At 41.3% G+C, this 23,184-nt stretch overlaps 1 protein-coding gene across 3 annotated transcripts in view; it reads right to left on the bottom strand.

The window, feature by feature from the left end:
* MGMT (O-6-methylguanine-DNA methyltransferase) overlaps positions 1-23,184 on the bottom strand; it is a 2,722,240-nt gene that overhangs the window by 2,484,334 nt on the left and 214,722 nt on the right. For 2 of the 3 annotated variants that reach the window (XM_044056316.1, XM_044056312.1), the window contains exon 2: positions 3,338-3,401. The exons of the other annotated variant lie outside the window; for it this stretch is intronic. The gene's annotated coding sequence lies outside the window, so the exon portion shown is untranslated. The remainder of the gene's footprint in view (positions 1-3,337; positions 3,402-23,184) is intronic. 3 annotated transcript variants of the gene reach the window in all.

The raw sequence follows: 23,184 nt of genomic DNA, 5'->3' as shown, positions 1-23,184 counted from the left end.
GCAGTGGAAAGCCCAAAGAGCAAGGCACAGAAGTGAAAGTGAGAAGGACCTACAGAGAACCTCAGGTATTTCCTGAAATTGGGCCTTATGGGGATGTGAAGGCAGGCATCCTTTATATCTAGGCTGGCCATGAACTATTGGGGAAGAAGCAGTGAAAACGAACTGGTAAGATCAACATCCTGAAAAGTAGGAACCTGAAGGAAGAGTTTGAGAAGAGTGGTCCAGAATTGGTCTCCAAGGACTGCCTTTTCTTAGCACTAGGAAACTCCTGAAATAGAAACCTCTTCCTTTTGCAGCCAGTGGTACTGTTTCAATGGTGTCTTGCACCATCAGAGTTTCTAGTACAGGCTGCAATAGGTGTAACTGTTGTTTTGGAGGCTGTGGGATACCCCTTCACTTTGGGGGCATAAGCCAGGTCATAAAATACCCGTTTTGATTACTAAAAGGACTCATTTGTCTGAGGTGATGGATGTCCACACTGGAAGACAGTAAGACAGATGCACCAAGAGAGCGAGGGGCTGGGGGGTTTTAAGCTTGGCAGGTAGTCAGACACTACCTGCCCTGTCTTGATAGGGCTCCCTCTGGCTAGAGGAGGGAGAAGCTCTGGCAAGAGTGGGTTGCTTCCTAGTTGTTTTTCTGGGCCTTGTGGGAGCAGCAGGACGAGAGTGCTTTCTAACAAATTGTGTTTTGGCTGGATAATTCCTCTGGAATTTTGGAATAGGGGAGACCAGCAGGTGTTTTAAATCCTGCATCTCTTTTCCCTTCTGCTGTAAAAGTTATCCACTTTTGTACAAAACAGAGCTGTATTGTCCAGAGAGGTATCAACTAGCTTTGCTCTAAAGTCATCTGGTAGGGGCTGGAGGCATAGCCAGGAACACCTTCTCAAAGCAGATGCTGATGCTGCTGACCTGGCTGAAGCCTCAGCGGCATCATAACTGCACTTTATTGAGTGCCTGGTAACATGGGAGGTGAGAGCAAGAAGGGAAGACAGTGAAGCTTTGGCAGTAAAATCTGGGGAATCAGACAATTCCTTGGAGAATTTCTCCAGAAGGGACAAGGCATATTTAGCCATGTGCGTCTGGTAGTTAGAAGCCCTAAAGGCCAGAGTAGCAGAGGTGTAAAATTTCTTACCCAGACATTCCATGGTTTTGCTGTCTATGTCAGCAGGAAGAATGGTGGTGGTAGGTAATAGTTTAGAGGCCTTATATGTGGAGACGGAAATGGTGGCAGGGTCTGCTGGAGGACACTTAAGAAACTCAGCAGACTCAGGGATTTATAAAATCTAAGGTCTGCGTGGGGCAAGGGGTTGCGAGTCAGTGTTCCAGGATGCTGAACAGAAGACATCCAGGAAGGCAGGCAGCACTGGAGGAACAGCAGTAGAAGTTGGGGAATCCATCTGAATGAGGTCATAAAAACTTTTTAAACCTCAGTCATTTCAGACTATTCCCACTTAAAATGTTTCTTCATCTTGGTAATAGTCTCCCCAAAGGTCAAATCCTCAGTTGGGGAGTCGGGATCAACGGACTCGTCCTCTGAGAAGCCACATCCCAAGGGAGAAAAAAAGCTGAGAAGTATAAGAGAGCGATTCTTTAGATGAAGAATCAGAAAAATTCATCCTCTTCCCTCAGAGAGGTGTCTGAAGTTTGAGGCCTTGGGCTCAGTATAGGAGGAGGGATGGTCGAAGTCCCTGTAGTGGTAGGCCGTAAGACCATGAAAGCATTAAACAAACTTTGGCTGAAAGCCTGACAGTCAGGCATGCTTTTAGTAGTAGATGAAATTTGTTTTCTTTTTTCCTTCCTTTTAAGAGGCCTGGTGGGCGTCTAAAGGGTGAAAGGAACCAGAGAGATCCAACAGACCTACTGAAACTGCTGGCTCCCTCACAAACGTCAGAACAGATGTCGGAAAAGCCTCTATGGACGTGTCCTCCAAGAGGGACTGTGTGGCTTCCGTGGAGGTTCTCTGTATCCAAAGCGGGCGGAGCCCGAATCCTCAACCAGGATGACTTCAGCCACAGGCAGCAATAGTGGTAGGCCTGATAGTCTTGGCTTTCTTTTTCGGTGGTTCAGTAGGTACATCAGCGGAACCCTCCATACCTAAAACTAATTGTTTTAAACACTGATTTTCCTGATAAAGGTTGAGCTGGTGCAGATGGCTGCGCAATGTTTTGGGCACAAATGCCTGGCAAATGGAGTAGACCTTATAGTCGTGCGACCGACCTAAACAAAAAAAATCACTGATCGTGAGCATCCTTGTAGGGTACTGAAAAGGTTCTCCAATGGGGCACTTATCCGATTCCTTTGAGAGTAGACGACCGGGAAGGCAGGAATACCTGATGTTCAACTGGCGCCTGAGAAGTTCTGAAGGCTGGTGCGTGCAGATGTCACTTTTATGGCCTACGTTCCTCTAGCCATGTCAGATGTCCCATGCACCACACAGTGACTGAAAACTTTTGTATACTGGACAGACGTTCAGGTAGCAAGACAGGTAAACCCATATGTTATGAATACTGCAACATGTGAATAGAAGGACATCTGACTTAAGTCAACATTACTCTAAAATCCTTATAACTTGTTGTCAAAATGCAGTACAAACATACAGATGTTGTGCAACCTAAACAAATAATTATTTATTTTATTTTCTTTACTCTCTGCCTGAAGCATAGCACTGCCAAGCTCAATTGCCCTGCTGATGGCAAAGTATTAGTACACGAGTCATAATATCTTGAAATGCTGAACTTAGAATGGGAATTAGCAGTAGTCTACGGTGCACTGTGCAGACTTTCACTCAGAGAAGCATTATATACATGCAACCATATGTAAATCTAATGGAATATAGAACAGATGTGTGCTACTGTCATCTTTCAGGTGTCAAGATGTATACATTTATCATGACAGCTGCAGTTAGTCAATCCTTATATGTATGCTAGACAAGTATTATGAAACACATGAAGGACCAAGGATGTTATTGCTGGTGGAAACATATCTTATGGAAACAGTTGTGAATCAGAGAGGTTTACTGGATGATACAGAAATGGTGGAAAGAGGTGGACAGTTGGTAACAGGAATACAAATACAGACATACTAACAAATTAGTTCAGGTTTCTTTTCTGCACATATTTATGTCATGTTGTTTGCTTTAGTAGCACAATTATTCATGCAACACCTGTAAAAGAGAGGTTTCACAATAGGGAGCAAGCACATTAATATAACAGCAGAATAGTAGTGCAATAAAAGGTGTAGCCAACATCTGCACCCACAGGAGTCAAAACAAACATTCAAAAACAGCTTGGCATACATCTGGATTTGAACCTTGAGTATTGCAAGAAAACTCTACATACCTGAGTATTATCTAAACACACAACACAGAACTCCTACTTCACAAAATTCCCATGTGACAGCAAACTGCAGAAAAGGAAAACATATGCATTACTCTCAATTACCGTCACCACAACTGTATCCTGTACATTCAACTCTTCAGCTTGTTGAAATGTAGCTTAAACAGACTAAACATAACTAAGTACAGCCGTGAGAAGGGCAGCACAGTAATACGTCCAAAGGCAAAAACTCAAATATTGTCATAAGCTGTGTACTTCCATTTAGCCTCACCTGCAGTTGGTGCTCAGCACCAGACAATGCACAAATGCACAGGAGGAAGACTACTGACACAGAAGGGAGAAGACTCATAGCCAGGCTGAGGAGGAGGCAGGGACTAAGTAGCTTATGACTGAAGGTCAGCGTTGGCTCATAACATGTAGGCAAAGTAACACTTAATAATACTTGGATTACAACCCTTGAAAGTATGCAAAAATTTGTGTATAGATCTGAGCATTATCTTATCATGCCAGAAAGGAAATCCTACTTCACACACACAATTGAAGGACAGTGAAAACATAGTGAAGCTGAAGAGGTTAAGAGAGAGAGAGAGAGAGAGAAAAGATAAAGAGAGGAACAGGAAAAGTATTTCTTGTGGAACATGTAGGACCATCTGTATGGTGTGTTACTCTTACTTATTTCATTATTAAGCTGCCATGCTCTGTACAATAAACTGCTTGCTACAGAGAAGGAGAGTACAATCAGCATTAAGATATAAACAGAATAATGGTGACTTACTAAGTCACCCTGTTGGGGCAGCAATGTTTTTGGAAATGATGTCTTGCTGCACTATTTTATGTTAATGAAAATTTGTAAACGGAGAGAAATCAGACATTTGCAGTTAACTATATGACAATAATATAAAACGTCATGAAATAATTTGGCCTACAGCAGTAATCAAACCCATGACACTATGCAAAAACTTCAGTCTACAAACAAGGGAATTAACACCATGCCACATAGGAACTTCTATTTCACTACATCCCGCATCCTAAAGAACTGTTACAGTAACTGTGCTGTTATTTTGTCTGTACTCTGTATTCCCATGGTGCAGCAGATTTAAGTACAATTGCATAAAAGTAACCGCACTACTGTGGCTGAAATTAAAACCTTCAGCTTTTGCCAAAGGAAAATAAGTGGCGTTCATCACTCATTACTGGTGCGCAATGCCAACCTTCATGCAAATTCAAATGACAAAAAGTGAACGTTTTTCCATGGGCCATTTCTGGCCATGTGTGTTGTGTGTTATTCTTGTAATTCTATTTTTGACCAGAATAAACAAGAGAATAGGGGTTGATAGGACAGTGGTGAAAATGAGGGTGGCAAGCAGATGTTAGGACACAAAGGAAAGAATATAGGCACTTACATGTGGGTGGTGGAAGAGCAACACAGCTATTCACATCACAACATAAACTGATGTTAGCCGTACTGAGCATAGGAGTTTTACACAACATGGAGGATAAAACATCAGTGTAAATATGTATTCAGACCCTCTAAGTGTAAAATATTTAACTAGATTCGAACCATGCATCGCCTGTCTTATTTCTCTCTATTCATTTCACTTGCACCTTCCTCCACAGAGACAGTTACAGAGTTGAAATTTATTCACCACATACTATTCAGAGTACTGACATCCACGCACCAGCACCAAGCACGTTTGCTCTACAGAAAGCAGCCTAAATTATAATTTTCACTTTTTTCCTACTGAAGTGAAACTAGTTTGCTCGCTGAAGAGCGGACATCATATGCAAAAGGCATTAGAAATTAAAAAAAAAAATTAGAGAGAAAAAAAGCTAACAGGAAAATTATCTCAACCAATGGGTTTATCTAACAGGTGCAAATGTAATAATTCTGGACCTTTGTCCTGTGTACTTTGCAGTTAGGTGTGTGAAAGGGCTGTGATACTGCCAACAGGAAAGATAAATATTTCCTCACACAATATAAAAAATTGCACACAATGCACCTCTTCACTCTATTTTTGAACATTCCCATATCTATACTTCCCTAACAATAATTATATGTGCTTTGCTTTGCAGTTGATGTTTCAAAGAGTAACATAATTCCTTAGAATTGCAGACAGTTGTATTCAGAGGCTGAAACTTGTCTGAGAAATGACATATCAATGCCAGGAATGTTGTGCTCCTAAGTCAGTCAATGGTAGTCACAACATTTTTATAAGTCCTTTCTCCATAACACATCTTGACTGATATTAGTCTGACCATAGTCATTCACACCTGCATGCACTTAGCCGGTAACTCTTCCCAGTGCTAGTCCTTGCAGAGGTAACGAGTGTGTATGCAAATAGTGTAGGTCCTTACACCACATTTATATTCCTTCCACTTATCAGCATTTATAAATTTCACAATCTGCATAAAGTTCACACCTCATATACATATTCACACTGCTGAGACAGCTGAATCCGCACTATGTAAGAGGTAACAGTATAGCTAATGAACTTGTATAAGGGTAGGATAGACTATTCAATGCAGAGAACTTGATTCTGCTACTTAATCTGCAAAACTGTTTTCTACTGTTACAACTGACTTGCTGATGAGACAGGCTGTTGTAATTAACACATTTATCTTATGCATGGTTTGCATCTCACAATATAAGGTATTGCTGTACTGTCTGAATTATTCTTAGGAGCCAATAACATGGGCATTTTATACCACAGTTATTTGAAACTGCAGTATTTTTCTACCTAATGTTGACAGTTTAATGGGAATGTTTAATCTTGAAAGCTGACCACTTTGTTTAGAAGGCTTCTATATTATTACCAAGAACACAGACTCTTGCTTTAGGAACAATTTTATTGTGGCGTTTTTTAATGTCTACCTGGCTGATCTCCATGAAGTGCACATCTGACAGAAAAGTGCTAACCATTTTTCCTTGATAGATGTACTATTATTTTTTATGCAGCAGTATATACTATACAGTGACAGAAATGTTTTTCCTACTATGAATCTTTTATCCAACTTCTTTCTTTGTTTTGCATTTGGGGGTGCACTTGTCTTTAAGGAAATATAATTTCCTGATCTTGTCCATGATTCGTCTTCTTTCATTATATACTATTTAGATGAGGATTCCACCAGTGATGTCAGTTTTTTAGTGTTTGCTTTGGGTTTATTCCTGGAAGGTATGGCAGTCTCTACACAGCCATTCACATTTGTATAGTGACTCTGAATAATTCTCTATAGGTAGCTATGGTCTCTGGATTGGAAGGAACCTTGAATTTTAGCAAACTGTCACTTCACAGGATGCAGTTTGCCTTTGAATAGTTAATTTTGCTGGTTTAACTGGATTTTCTGGGTTGACTTTTTAATTCAAATGAGACTGCTTTGTGATCCCACCTCACTAGTGTGGATGTGACACACGGAGTGCAACACACTTCCATGTTGGCAAGTACTACATCCAGTATGTTTCATCTGGTTGAAGCATGCACTCTGTACTAAGTTGTTCGTATTAATAAAGTCCACCAAGCATTCTGCCAGAGAGTATGTGGCAATGTACCTTTTTCACTCTACAGGAGGGTAGTTAAAGGCACCCATGAATAGGGTATTTGGTTGGATGTCAAGTGCCTCTAGTCAGTTCAGGTAAGAGTCGAGAAAATCTAGAGGTACAGATAGTGACCTGCAGTGAGCCATAATATGGTGAGGGACCTCACCTATGATGACATGCAAGTGGACGAGCTCCATGTATTATCCTGTTTAACCAACCTGGAGGTTGGTTTGTTATTAACATATATCAACACACCTCCACCTTTGACCCCAGTCTGTGTTGTTGTTAGTCTAAATGTGTGGAAGACATTGTAGTCTAGCACTTCTGGAGTACTTTCAAGGACTTTAAATCACATCTCTGTCACAACAGAGATATTTACATTCTCTGTTTTTAATTACTCCATATCTTTTGGGTTTCTAGTACCATGACAGTAATGGACCCCATTCCCAAGTCAAAGTACAATTAAAGTTAATGTAATTAGTATTGTTTCACCCTCTGATGTCAGCAAAAAGTGCTCTTCGCAGCACCCACAATGTGCCCAGTAATGACTCCTCCTGCAATTTGTATGGAGTTATATGTATTGATAGCATACTTAAATAGAATTGAACACTCTTTTTTAATAAGACCTGTTGCTCCTACTACTACTGGAATTACCTGCGAGGATGGCTTGAAGGGTTGGTAGTTTTCTCATTTTGACACTGCCTAAAAAAGGCTCTAACATGGCAAATACATTTTTAGCCAATATCAAAAAGCAAAGGGGAGACAGGCATAATCCGTACTTTTGACCACGTTCTGCCTCACAAATATTGGATCTCCAAGGAGTGACACCAGAAACTAAACCGATTATTAAAAATCAATCATTTTATGTTCAAACTGTGGCATCATCCTTGCTTGGTGAAGGTAGATATGAGCCTTCAATTCAGCAGCATTCTGTGACACACAGTCCAAGTGATCCACTACTTCTCCCTTCATATAGTCCAGTGAGGCATGTCTCATGTCATTTACACTCACATAGACTATGACAGAATCATATTGATACCTGGGGTGCAGTAACTTGAGTGAGTGCGTGATATTGCAGGACCTGGCACCTGACAGGCAACTAATTATTAGCTTCTATTTGTCCAACCTGGTAATTGGGGCATCTGTGTCACACAATGGAGTCCCCACTGACAAGAGTATTAAGTACAGTGAATGATTGCCTTATGGGCTTTGTATGTGGGGGACCATTAGATGTAGGCTTATGCAACATGTTTGTTGTACCTTTTGGTGTGTGCTTTAGTGATTTCTGAGGTGCAATGTTGCCATTAGGTGGTTTTGGAAGTCTTTGAGATTTAGGAAGGTTTCTTTAAGCACATTAGCATAAACCAATCTGTGTGTGTGTGTGTGTGTGTGTGTGTGTGTGTGTGTGTGTGTGTGTGTGTGTGTGTGTGTGTGTGTGCGTGTCTGTGTGTGGTATAAACGGTATGTGGGTATTCCTATAAACCTCTTTTGTATGAGAGATTTTTCCTTCCAAGGAAGTTGTGTGCTTACATCTCTCGCATACTGTGATATTTTCCTTAATGATTAACTGGTTATCTGTGAAAGAGTCATCTGCTATATTGCCTTACGATGCCCAAATCTACCAAGCTGGCCACAGACATTTGTTAATTGCATATCCATGTATCCAGTCCTGTAACAGGGTTGGCTGTTTTAGAATTAAGGATTTGGTTTTAGCAGAGGTCTCTTAGGGTAGTTTCTGGGCTTAGGGTAGGAGGTTATACACTGCTAGGATATGTTAATACTATCTGATACACAAGCTAGGTGTTCTAAGCTTAATTCTGTACAATGCAACACTGTTTAACAGGTTTTCAATCCAATTCTAACTTTATCGGTAAATTTTACTATCTACGCATTTGCTACTCTACAGAGCACTACTAACCACCAGCAGGCACCTCTGTGCCGAGAAAAAAAGCTTGAAACCTGACTGCCACTCCATCTAGCCAATAAACAACCACACTTTGAGCTTCCTGCAGTGCTTCCCAACTCAGAGAGATCAGGTAAACACCTTCTGCCACAAGATGTCTGATCCTGGAATTTCTTAATGTGAAAGCACAGCAAACACAGTTCTCAAGTGCAGATTAAACAACAAACAACTACCAAAAATTAAGTCCCTAGCTAATTCAACCTTCTGCAAAGAAAGATTTGGAGGCACATACACTAGAGAAGCCAACAGAGAAGTTACTGTGTCTGAAACAAAAATAAACACTTCAAAAATGCTCAAAAATAGTAGTGATCATGGTACAAAGCAAGTGCAAGTGCAGTTGATCAAGAAAATAGTCTCATCTTAGCCTAGATGGCTCTGGATGCAGTTGAAACACTGCAGAGAGATCTGTAACAGACAGTGTACTCGCATGAAGCTTTCCCTTTTTCATGTATTATGGATGGATACATTCATATGAACAAACTGATACATCTGAAACTTACTTAGTGACTACATGTCACAATGCAAGTATTTGTACTGTCTGCATTATTTTCAGTGGATGTTAGAATAGGCATGTATACCACAGTTACTCCTGGACCATGCAGTATTTTCCTACTTAATAATGACTGTTTAATGGGAATATTCAGTCTTGAAAGTGGACCACTTTGTTCAGAAGACTGTTGTATTAATTACCACCAAGGCCAGGGGTTCTGGCATTTGAAGCATTGACAATTTATACATAAATGTGTACCTGGCTATCCTCCACAGGAAGTGCATATCAGACCAAAAACTGTTAACCATTTTTCCTTGTTTGGTGTACATCTATTTTTTGTGCTACAATGTATACAGAGTGACAGAAATATTAGACCTGCTATGGATTTTTTTATTTTGCAATGGGGGGGGGGGGGTACCATATTAAGTTGTGTGTATGGATATGAAGCCTTACTTCTTCATGTATTTTGCCTATGACTTATGGCTATAGACTTTTATTTGCATCTTTCCACCTTTTGTTTTTGTATGTGTGGATTTATTTTTTCCTATTTTTCCTGTCATATAGGGCTATGGCAGCAAAACATCTGCGCCCCATAAACAGCCATACATGGAAGCACGGCATGATGTCATCATTCAAGCCCTATGTCACCATGGGTCATTCCTCTTAGAGAGAGGCAAGGGTGACGAGTCCTTCCCTGACCATACATTGGAGCAGGGAGTGAATGATGTGAATGCGGTGGGAAGCCATAGGCATACATACTCCAAAATAAGACAAAGTACCAGTGACATATTACAACAGCCAGATGTCATGCAGCTGCAGGTGCCTGTGAACATATGGCTACAGGGAGTGGTCCTCCTCCTTAGCCACCACTGACCAAACAGAGAAGTTCCTGTTCACTGTCAGAGAAATTGATAGCTCAACACAGAGTCACACAGAAGCCTTGATATTGGCTTGTCTTCCATGTCAGATCAGCCCCAACTGTGTCTACTGCAGAAAATGCCAGGTATGCTATTTAAACAAATAATCACCATTGCATACAGAGATATATTTATTTGTGTGTGTATAAGTGTATATATATATATATATATATATATATATATATATATAGTATATATATATATATATATATATCTATATATAGTATATATATATATATATATATATATATATACACACACACATATATATATATATATATATACACACACACACACACACACACACACACATTATATACATATATATATATATATATATATATATATATATATATATATATATATATATATATATATATATATATATATATACATACACACACACACACACACACACACACACATATATATGCCTGAAAACTCAGTCTCTGCCACTGCAGATGTTTCTAAGTTTGCATTTTGTTCTCCAGAGATAACAAATGTTTCTTAAACTCTTTCACCTTTACGCCTACAGTCAGTTGCTCAGGGACCGCTTCATATACCATTTTTAATAGTGGCTTCTCGTGCAGCCGCAACAAATTCTTAACAGAATTACTGGATTCTCTTACTTCAATCTCCATATTCCACTGAACACAGTCACCAGGAATAGACAGCAAAAGTTCCCCGAACAAACACCACAACCACCACAGGCAGAAGCTCTCCTTAATAACCAGGTGTCTGCAGTATACACCAAATATATCCAAGTAGAAACAACAGTAGGTGTTACTGCTATAATTCAACTGAACCACAATACCACACCAAGAACTTTATTAGATAAAGCTTTCAGGCATATCTTGAATTGGGTATTGTGCCGAGAGGTTTAAGAATACTAAAGATGCCCTCTTATGGCAATACCTATAATGACTTACTGATGCAATGGCAACAATTAAACCTTAAGCTAAGTGCTGATTATATGAGATTGATGAACACATTTTTTGAACCTATAGAAAGTAAGCTCATAGAAGAAACTGAACAGCTTGAGAGTATTATTACTAGTTTACCTTGTTTTAATGATTCAGTGGGGCTATATCAGAGCTTCCTAACCCGAATGCATGCGTTGGACTCAAAATTACAGAAAAGGAAAAGAAATAAATTACATAGAGATATGGGCGATTTTAAGCAGAATCGTATTTTTTCTTGGCCCAGAGAAGAAGGTAATGTAGCAACTTTTAATAAGAAAACATCGGCTACTATGGCTAAAAAAACGGGTCCATTGGATCAACTTGATGTATTTGAGGAACAGAAGACAGAAGTAACCTCTGCTATACATCATAGTACTGAGCATACAAAATCTGTTTCCAGATCGGTTTCCTTATCTGAAAATGGCAATGTACCTTTAAGTGAACGAGTGGGCGTGGCGCAAAGTCTAACTTCCAGTAATGGCGGGTCCGAGGCTATGAAGGAAGGTGCTGTACGTCCCAAAATAAGGGAAGGCATGGCGTCTAGTGCGACAAGCTTGAATAAAAAAGTCCTGCAAAGGGAGATAACTTCTTTTTCTCCTTTTTTGCTGAAGCAGCCGGAGAAGGTTGCTTCGCAAGTACAGTCGAAAGAGTCTCGCTTGCAGTATCAACAGCAACAGCAGTAGACAGTCCTAGGGAAGAGGAAGAACAACAGTCCGTTGGTGCACAACAAGCTGGTCAAGCGATAGTTAAACCCAATAAAGGTACTGTAAACCTCTCTAAGGTTCCATTGACAGAAGCGCAATTATTATTGTTGAGTAAAGGCTTAAAGTTCATTCCGAAAGCAAGGGATGACATTGTACAAGCAATTATAGACCTGAAAATGTTTGTGCGTTTGGTTGGTCTCAAATTGATTTTTAAGAATGATAATATGTACAAGCCAGTTTGTAGAAAGTTAAGTGTCTTCATGCCAGTATTATGCCCTATTTTAAATGCATTTTCCAGTATTGTTGAACGTGAATTACGACTTTACTATAATAGTAGTGCTGTTCGTAAAAGGTTTTATAACATAACTTTTGCTGAACACTTGGCCTTAAGGGAACTACAAGCATGTGGATACTATAGTAATAAAGCAAGCTGACAAAGGGGGAGCAATTGTGGTAATGGAGAAGGATGCATACTTTGAAAACTTTAAACTGTTATTGAATGATTTAAATACATTTAGGAGAATTTCCCCTGTGGAAGTTCAACAAACAGTAACTGAAGTTAATATGGCTGTTTATGAGCTTCAGATTAACGATGATTTGAGTGTGGAATTATTTGACTGTTCCTTGCCCCAGAACACCTCAAATATATGGTATCCCAAAAATACATAAAAATATCACCAACCCACCTTTGAGACCTATTGTCTCGGGTGGGGGATGGGTGACAGAACCAATTTCCAAATATCTACAAAATGTTTTGGGGAAATATTTGGATATCTGTCCCACTGTGTTAAAGGATACGAATGATTTTTTAGGTAGTCTTTATAACTGGCAGTTGAGTAATAATGTGGCTGAATATATTATGGTTACTATGGATATCACCTCACTTTTCACTGTCATTCCCAATGATTATGGCGTTAACGCTATACGTGATTTTTTGAATAAGGAAGTGAGGATGATTGGAAGAGACATTGAGACCATCTGTTCTCTTTTGGAAGTAGTTCTGTTACACAAAGTTTTTATTTTTGATGCACAACCTTTTCTGCAGCTTACAGGTGTGGCAACGGGTACTCCCATTGCCAACACGTATGCTAATCTTGTGCTTTATGAGTGGGAGAAGAAAGTTATATTTGATGGAAGTAGTTACTCAAATGAGAAAATGTTGTTCTACGAAAGATTTGTGGACAATTGTTTTATGATATGGAAAGGGTCCCTACTGGAATTGGAAGCTTATGTACAATAGCTCAACTGACTTTCTAAAGTTTAAAATGGAGGCTTCATTTAGTAGTATGAATTTCTTGGATGTAACGTTGTTTAAGGTTAATAGCAGATTAGAATCTAAGGTGTTCAGAAAAGAGGTAGATGCTTTGAGGTATGTGAATAGGGACAGTATGCATGCTCCACATATTTTTAAAGGAATAATTAAAGCACAATGTATAAGATTGAGTAAGCTGAATACAGGTGAGGATGTTTTTCTGAACAGGTAGAAATTATGTCATTAGAGTTTGAGAGAAGTGGTTATTCTAAACATCTGATAAATAAGATAAGGGAGGAAGTAATAGAGGGTGGACAGATTAATTATACACCAATATTGGCGGTTGGTAATGAGAAAACAAATGATGGTTCACCTGCAGTTGTTGAAACTTTGAGGTATATGACAACATACAATTTAAATACACGGAGTGTATGTAATATAATAGAAAGGAATTGGCCAATTTTATTGGCTATGCCTGAGATAAAATCAATTGTAGGTGATAAACCAAGGTTTGCCTACAGGAGCTGTGAAGCTCTGAAACAGAAAATATGCTATAAAGACTTTCAGGTTAAAACTAAAAGAAAAAATGAATTAGGAGGGACGATTAAATGCTATAATTGTTCCTGTTGCAATGATTTATATGAAGGAGACACTAAATTTCAACATCCAACAACAGGAGAAGTCTTTGCTATAAAAACATTAACTGCTTGTAATGAGGAAAGGATAGTGTATCTAGCTACGTGTACTTTATGTACATCGTTCTATGTGGGCAAAACGATCAGAAAACTAAGAGAGAGAATAGTGGAACATAAATCTGAAGTAAGAAGAAAAGTATTGACAAATGCTCTGAGTAAGCATGCCATGGAGAAAGGTGAAAGACATGTATTTAAATTTAGGGTATTAAGTAAAATGGCAGTGAGTTTAAGGAAAGGTGACATTAACAATTTTTTGGAGTTGAGAGAACTTGAGTGGATTATTAGGCTACAGGCGGATGTACCCCCGGGCTTAAATAATGCGGTTAGTTTAAAGCCAGTATTAGTTAAAAGGCAGAGAGAGAGGCTTTAATAGGTTATGACAAGTTTCTAGAACCTGATGTAATACACCATAGGATGTTAGATGCTACCAGTGACTTCTTTATTGTGTATAGATATATTAATACTTATATAATGTTTGTATAAGTTATTAATAATTTTTATGTTTTATTCTAAGCAGAAGAGTTTTTATGTAAAGTAAGATTTCTTGTCCTTTTTTTAGTATTTTTTATATAGACCTTTATGAGTTGTATATTACTTTTAGTTTTGATTGTTAATTAGGGAGTGGGATGGGCTGAAGCATGTGATTTTATATTCTCCTATTTAAATGCTGATTTTTTTGTAATGACTCATACTGATGAAGGGTGTAGACCCAAAAGCTTTATCTAATAAAGTTCTTGGTGTGGTATCGTGATGATAGCTGATCCTGCCAGTGGCTCTGTGGATCTCCTACCGTCTGATGTCAAGAGTATCAGTAATCTCGGATGATGACAGCGGTGACAGACAGTCACAGTCTAGGTGTATAGAGGGTCAGTCTGACATTGAGTCTGTGCCTCCAACACCGCCTACCCCTATTTTGGACAAAGTCAGTATGCATATGCATACCACAGACCTCAGACAAAGGATAGGTTGAAGGTGACACAGCTGATCAGGCTGGTATGGTTACTAGAGCTGCAGAACTGGTTGATTCTCCCCCGTATTCATAGCGAGGGTGAGAGGTGCCAGACAGAAGGGTTGTTAGAAGTGCTAGGAGGAGGCATGCTGTCTACCCTGCACTTGATGTTGGTGTACCAATAGGTGCCACATGATGTATGTGTAGGCCAGTCATGCAGGCACAGGCATGTTCCACAACGACCTCAGAAGTGTGTGCAAGTAGTAACCATATTCTGATGCGGGGCTGTCAGATCCGTGAGGGTGACTCCTTGGACAAGATGAATGACACACTGGCTTGGGCAGTGTTTGTAACAGACTGTCTGCTGGGGCAAGGTCAGCATCCACATGGCCATAGAGCTGCTACATCATCTGCTGTTAGTCAAAGGGGCCAAACAAGATCCTTCTCCTGTAGTGTCACTACTTACACTGTTCTGTCATTGACTGTGGTGTCTACAACCAGATGTGGTAGGCCATGTGGTCATGGTCCTGGAAGCAGTCACGATGATAACTTGTCTAGCAGACATTAGTTATGGTTAGGTAACACCCCAAATTCTAAGTAGAGCCAGGGAACTGGCAGAACTCCTCCTGGCAGCTTCAGGTTTTGTGGTTGGGGGAAGAGTATGCAGAATAAAACACTCTATCATGCATGGTTCACACCTGTCCAAGATGCCAAGACGTAGTGCTATAACAGTGCTCGATTCTGTTCGTACGCACACACATATTCAACACACACACACAAAACAACTTATGTTTAGCAGTCAACAGCACTGCCAAACATATCTTGCTACTGGCCCTGCAAATTGGAAACTTAAGAAATAAAATCCTGTTTTACCTACACACACACACACACACACACACACACACACACACACACACACACACACACAATTCTTGGTGTCAGGTTTGGCCCCCCCCACCCTGTGCAAGTGATGATGACTGTACCCTGCCCTTTACACATTTCTTTGGGAATTCAGGATGCATATATATCTGATGCACAGAGTGGATAGCTAATACTTGCTTATTCAGCACAATTTTTAATGAAAAGAACAGCTGTGTGCAAGAACTTCCCGTAAAAGTAAATATCCTTCTCTTCACTGTTGCAGTATGCTTTACAACAGGGATCCCCTACCAAGGGTGGCCCGATGTCCAGCCAGTATAGCAAAACTTTTAGGTTGCTTTAAGGTACACTGTACATCACGCGTATGCTCCCCACATATAGCGTAGGGCATAAAAGTGACATCTGGACGTACCATCCTCAGAACTGATAGTCCTGGTAGGAATGCCAGTCCAAGGAAAAAAAGAGGTAATTAGTACATCCAGAACAGAAAAGACCCAGGGGAAAGGAGGGAGGGAGTGAATCCTCCAACAGTTAAGAGAAGAACATATACTAGTACAGTAAAATCTTACACAACTGTACTATGCCCTTCCATTTCACTGTTGCAGTATTCTTTACAATAGGGAGAATGCCAAAGTTCAGGAAGAAGAGAGGGAGGAGGGAGGATAGACCAGCAGAGCTATCCAGGAACCCATGGAGAACAGCTCTAGCAAAGCCAGCTCTAGCTCTGAAAATCACATCCAACTTATAGTGCTTTTTACATGCTTGCACAGAAGACCAGGTAGCTGTCTCAAGAATACAGTTAGTATTCAATCCCTTGGAGAAAAAAAGGCAATAGAAGAAGTCACTGCCCTAGTAGAATGAGCCTTAACAGAAGAGGAAAGGCTCTTGCCATGGAGGCCATAACAAGAAGAAATGGCTTTAGAAATCCAAGAAGAAACAGTTTGTTTGGAAACAGCAAAACCTAAGGATCTACAGTGAAAGGAAACAAAGAGCTGATCAGATTTACAAAAATCTTGGTCTTATCCAAATAAAATCTGAGTTGTCTACGCACATCCAAGGTGTGCAGCACCTTCTCACTAGCATATTGCAGAGAAGGGAAAAAGGTGAGCAAATGAACAGACTGATTAAGAGACAACTCATTCATCACTTTACGCATAAAAGTACGAATGGACATCATGTCCTTATGGAAGACTAAAAAAGAGGACTAGTCATAATGGCTTCAAGTTCAGACACCTATCTGGCAGAAATATGGGCCAACAAATGCACAGTCTTCCAAGAACGATGCTGTAAGGAAGCTGCAGGCTCAAAAGGAGCCTGGGTCAAATTTTCTAAAACAAAATTAAGATCCCAGTGAAGAGGGACAGGCTTCCTAGGAGGTCCAATATGAAGGACGCCTTTGGGAAACTCTTATTTCCAAATCCAGAAGCTAAATAAAGTGAAAAACGCAGACAAGCAGAGATAGCTAATAAGTGAGCCTTAACAGAAGAATAAGCCAACCCAGCACTGAGCAATTCACACAGATAAGAACCAAACGAACATTCACAGAAAGTGGATCCAAGTTATGAGAAAGACACCACACAAAAGAAAAAAAATCTTCAATTTGGATAAGTAGGATTTCCTAGTTGTGGGCTTCCTGACTTTCTGCAGAACCCTAAGTATGTCCCCAGACAAAAAAGATTTTGATTCTATACAGACACCATCATTCACAGTGTCATTTGGAGAGTAGACAAGTGAGGATAGATGAGACAGCCCTTGTCTTGAGTGAGTAGGTCCACCCTGGGAGGCAATTTGTGATGACTGCCCTTAGCTAAATACAGAAGAGGGAACCAATATTGTCTGGGCCAAAGGGGAGTCACCAGCAAAATTGTGGGAGCATCCTGTTGTATTTTCTGAACAGGACTTTTGAAATAAGCGGGGAGGAAAGGCATAAGGACACATCATCTTCCAAGAAAACGAGAGGGCATCCACCTTCCAGAACAGAGGGCCTGGGACTCTGGCACAAAACAGAGGAAGTGATCTGTTCAGAGGGGAGGCAAACAGATCTACTTGAGGAGTACCTCACTGGTGGACAATGTCCAGAAATACCTCCCTATGAAGCATCCGCTTGTGGGATTGTGTAATGGGCCTGCTCAACAAGCCTACCAAAATGTTCTGACTTAAAAGAATATAAACTGCCTGAAGAGTCACATGGAACTGGATAGCTAGTTCCCACACAAGAAGAGCCAAACAGCAAAATGAAGTAAGATCTCATCCCCCCTTGCTTGCTGACATATCACATCAACGTGGTATTGTTTGTAAACACCTTGAGAGGCCTTGGGTAGCATAAAGGGGAAAAAGCTTGAAGACCCAGAAAAAGAACTCTCATTTCCTTTAAACTGATGTAGTCTTTCCTTTGTTGAGGCAAAGAAGGACCCTGCACCTTCAGAGAGCCAAAGGATGCTTCCCATCCCATGTCTGAAACATCTGTGAACAGCCCCTGAGTGGGAAGAGGGGGTTGAAAAGGGAATGCGAGTCAACTGCTGAATCCACCACTGAAATTCCAGCTAGAGGCATGGAGGAAGAAGAACTAAAAAGGCCAGGGGATGAGAATGCTGAAGCCAAACTGACTTTAGAAACCACTGAAATGTTCTCATGTGGAGTTTGGCAGAAGGGAACAAAGGAATGGTGGTGACAGTAAAACCTAGTGCTCTCAGAAACCCCCTTGTCATGATTAAACACCACAGGAAGAAGGGGCTGAAAGAAAGCAATGAGAGTCAAGGCCTTGGGAGGAGGTAGGGATGCCAGTATTGGAATAGTCTGAAACTTGCACCACAGAAACACATGACCCTGTGAAGGAGTCAAAAAAGACTTTTGGAAATTTATAGTGAACCCAAGACTTTACAAAAAGGGAAATAGCAAAGTGAAGATGCTGTACCAGAATTTCTGGAGAGGATGCCTGAGGCAGGAGATTGCCTTAAGTAGGGAAAGACTTGTATCCCCCGTAGCCTGCCAAAAGCAAACACAGGAGTGAGGCATTTGGTGAATACCCTTGGGGCAGTAGAACAGCCAAAGGGCAAATCAGAAAACTGAAAATGCCACAACGCAACAGAGAAATGTTCATAGGTAGGTACTAGGCTATTGGCCCTAGGGCCTATACAAGCCTAGCCAAAAATGTACCCTGGCTTTCGCCACCCAAGAAAATTATTTTCCTGTGCCCCTGTCAAGCAGAACCACAGAAGTGATCCACGGGGTGAATTTCCTATTACCCATCCAATCATCAAGATTTTTCTTGAAGAGTGCTAATGAGGAGCTCTGTCTGACATAGATAGGTAGTCTGTTTCAGAGTATGGGAAGTCTCTGGGACAGGAATCTATCCCTCCAGCATGTTCTGTTTATTGCGGTGACAAGGTTTAGGTCCCTAGAGCGTGTAGCTCGGAGGGACTGGGATTTCTTTAAGTGGAGCATGTCCAACAGCTCTGGGTTTGACATAGCTTTGTATGTTAGGCAGAGATCGCCTCTGAGTAGGCGATATGTGATGGAGTAAAGCTGGAGTTTTTTGAGACGGTCTGCGTAAGGCATCTGTTTGAGGCCAGTAATCCTCTTTGCGAGGTATTTTTGCGGCCTTTCCAGTTGTTGTAGATGTCTTGTGAGGTACATACCAAAAGGTGCATTGTACTCTATAATGGGTCTAATGAGTGATGAGTAGAGGGGAACAATGACCTCTTTTTTCTGGATGAGAAACCTTTTGTGATGAGGTGTGCCACGTAGAAGGATTTCCTGACCACTTTGGCGATGTGATTATCAAAGGAGAGACTACTGTCCACCTGTGTCCCAAGGTCTCTTATCACACTTTCGGTGTTAAGTAGACTACCGCCTATGTGGTAGTTCATGGGTACAGAATTTTTACCAAAGGGGATGACAATGCACTTTTTGGCATTGAGCTTGAGACCATTTCTTTGACACCATGCATCTGTCTCAGTGAGGCCCTTTTGTAGGATGTCCACATCATTAGGAGTTTCAATTATGGCTCCTAGTTTGCAGTCATCTGCGAATTTAGTTAGCCAAAGACCTTCTGTGTTAGCCTGTACTTCAGAGAAGTAGATACCAAACAGGAGAGGACCCAGGACTGAACCCTGTGGTACTCCACTTGTCACTGGTCTGAAGTCTGAGTTGGAATCTGCTACTTTCACAGTGTGGGTTCTTTCAGTAAGCCAGTTGGCAACCCATCTTGTGACATAGGGATTTATACCTAGTTTAGTGAGTTTATCTATAATTCCAGAGTGGGGGATGGTGTCGAATGCCTTGGCGAGATCTAGATAGGCTGTGTGAACCACCTTACCCTCATCTATGGCTTTGGTGACTACTTCAAAGAAGTCTATCAGGTTTAGGAGACATGATCTGCCTTTTACAAACCCAAACTGTGTGGGGTCCAGGGTTTGGAGATCGCCAATGTCTTTGTTTATGAGTTCCATGATGATATGTTCCATGGTCTTGCAGACGAGGCTCGTCAGGCTAATGGGGCAGTAGTTCCCAGGGTCTGTTGTGCCCCCCTCCCCTTTGTGGAGTGGGATAACTGTTGCGGTGCACCATTCAATGGGCACAAAGCCTGAGGTGAGGCTATGATTGAACATGGTACTTAGGAGGGGTGCCAGTTCATTCTGTAGTTCATGTAGAAGGCAGCCTGGGATGTTGTCAGGTCCCATGGATGCTGTGTTCTTGGCTTTGGAGAGTGAAGTTTTTACCTGTGCAGCCATGATTACAGGAACTTTGCATTCTTCCGGTATAAAGATGGGCCCTTTAGGGGGTGAGAGGGGGGTAAAGTTAGCACTGAACCTATCTGCCAGGATGTTGGCAATATCAGTTGGTTCTGTATATTTAGTGTCATCGTGCTGTAACTCAGAGCAGATCTGAGTGTTGCCATTGAGATTTTTGACATAGCTATAGAATGCTTTGTGGCTGTCTTTAGAATCAGTGGCAATTTTGTTTTCATAACTAGCTTTGGAGGATTTTATGAGGGATCTCAGCTTCTTACTGAGGCTGACCAGGGAGTTCCTCCAATCATGGGATTTTACTTTTTTTTGCAACAGTTTCTTTCTTCTGTTGTAAAGTTTGTTTATGGCAGAAGACCACCAGATTGGCTTCCTTTTTTTGGTGGATAGCATCTTGGTTCTGTTAAGGATAGCACGATCCATGCACTCGTGTAAGTGCTTATAAAGTGCATTTGTGTAGGATTCAGCAGTCGTACCTCTATTGTCCATCTACATGGGTGTCATGAAGTTTGCCACTTCTGTCTTAAGAAGCGTGAAGTTGGCTTAGGAGAAATTTTTTACGGTTGTTTTCCTAATGGGGGGTGGGAGCGGGATGTGGATGTCTAGGGTGATTAGCTTGTGGTCGGATCTGACCAACGAAGAGCTGACCTCTGGTGTGGAACACCGGTCACCCATGTCCAGGTCTAGGATATTGCTGCCTCTGGTGGGGGTGTGGATAAGTTGATCCAAAGCGTTGGAATTGATGATTTCCAGAAAACGTTGAGCAAAAAAGAGTTGGTACATGAGTAGTTTTCCCAGTTAATGGTAGGGTAGTTGAAATCCCCATGATTAGAGTGTTGGGTTGTACCTTAATATTTTCCAGTGTATCAAGAAAAGAGGAGTGGGAATCCTGGGGCATGGTGGGGGGTCTGTAGCAAGCTACAATCTGGATTGCGGTTTTGCCCAGAGTTAGTTGAACTTGGATAATCCCGGATGCATTATGCTGAGCAACTAGCTTGGAGGTGTCGATATCCTTAATGAATATGGACACGCCTCCACCTTTAGTGTTTCGGTCCGGGTTTGGAAGCCGAAAGGTGTGGTATGAATTATAGCCTGGTAATGCAGGGGTGCTCTCTGGAGCTTTGAACCAGGTCTCTGTCACTGCACAGATGTCAATGTTCTCCATTTTAAGGAGTGCCTCGAGTGAGTGCATTTTGAGGTTTAGACTTCTAGCATTGAGTAGCATTACCCTCAGATTTTGCTTGCTTGTACCTGTTACGGTGGTGAATTTGTCATTTGAACCTTGCCTAAAAAAGGCACTATATGGGTGGCAAGAGCCTTAGCCAGTATCCGGAATCCCAAGGGCGACAGGTGCATGCCATCTCTGACAAAGCAGCGTGGTCTGTCGATCATGTCATCCCAGGCAGACAGATACTGGATTCCCTTAGAATGACACCAAAAGCTTAGCCAATTGTTAAAGTCAATCATTTTGTCCTTGTACTGTGGTGTCATTCTGGGTGATGGCAGGATGCTAATCAGGGCTAGGGTCATACCGGCCCTGGCTACAAGATCGGAGAGCTCCTCCATGTCTCTTTTCATGTAGTCCAGGGAGGTACGTCTCAGGTCATTCACACCAACATGGACAATGACAGAGTCATATTTGTACTTGTTGTGGAGTGACCTGAGTGCGTGCGTTATGTGGCGGATGCAGGCACCTGACAGGCAGCTGACAGTAACTTTTTCCTTGTTTAGCCTGGTGAGTGGAACATCAGTGTGCCTGACTATAGAGTCACCTATGACTAGAGTGTTGGGTACGTTATGCCTTACGGGCTGTAGTTGAGTGGCACACTGAGTATGTGGACTATGTGTAATTTGAGTTGTGTTGGGGGTGGAGGTTGCTTGCATTTCTGCTTTGGAAGTCTCTGTTGTTTGGGCAGATTAGTACAGAGAGCCTCCGCGAAAGTAGGTGTGCGTTTTGTGGTTCTGTGTGTGTGTTTTGGTGGTGTAAGTTTTGACGGACTATGTGATGAGTATGGTGCGGTGCAAGTGTTTACCTTCTCCTCTTGACTGTCTAGGCCCATCTTTGGTAAAGAGAGCTTTGCTTCCAGTTTGGCTATATAAGTGCATCTCTCACAGGTCACAGTGTTGGGTGGTAGGAGGAGAGGGTTGTCTGTGTACATGAGGCAACTGCTGCATTGTCCCAAGATGCCCAAAATGTAAAAACTTCTTGAAAATGGAATGAATAGGGATGTGAAAATAAGCATCCTACAGGGTTCACAGACACTAGAAAACCCTGAGTAAGCAGCAGACGGAACAAAGTCTGAAGGAACAACATCCAAAACAAAAAGACTTGCAGAAATGTGTTTAAATGAAAGAGGTCTAGAATGGGTCTCCAAGTGCTCTCTTTTCTTGGTGCCAAAAACATTCTGGAGTAAAACCCCTTCCACCTTTGGGAAAAGTACAGTTGTGTACAATCATAAATGTAGATGTTTGAGTGTATTCACTGTTGCAGTCATTACGTTTAGGTAATCTGCTGGCAGGTTGCCCTCAGTCGGCCTGATTAACAAAGTCTTGGGTCCTGCATCGGTTGCTGTCCCTTCTTCCATGACGTCAAGTCGTCGGGGGTATAAAACATGCAGCCAATGCCATTACATCAGTTTTTCTTGCCCCAGATATCAGATGCCCCCCTAATGGGGAGCAAATAAAAAAAAAACACAAAGGTATACCTCCAACCAAAAGCAAATACACCAAAAAGGCTTTTAAGCATACTAAAGGAA

This window comes from Protopterus annectens, chromosome 14.part0, assembly GCF_019279795.1.
Source record: "Protopterus annectens isolate FY-2018-M chromosome 14.part0, PAN1.0, whole genome shotgun sequence".
In the NCBI taxonomy this organism is placed as follows: Eukaryota; Metazoa; Chordata; order Ceratodontiformes; family Protopteridae; genus Protopterus; species Protopterus annectens.
The sequence above is the reverse complement of the archived record's forward strand: the minus strand, read 5'-3'. Positions and strand labels throughout refer to the sequence as shown.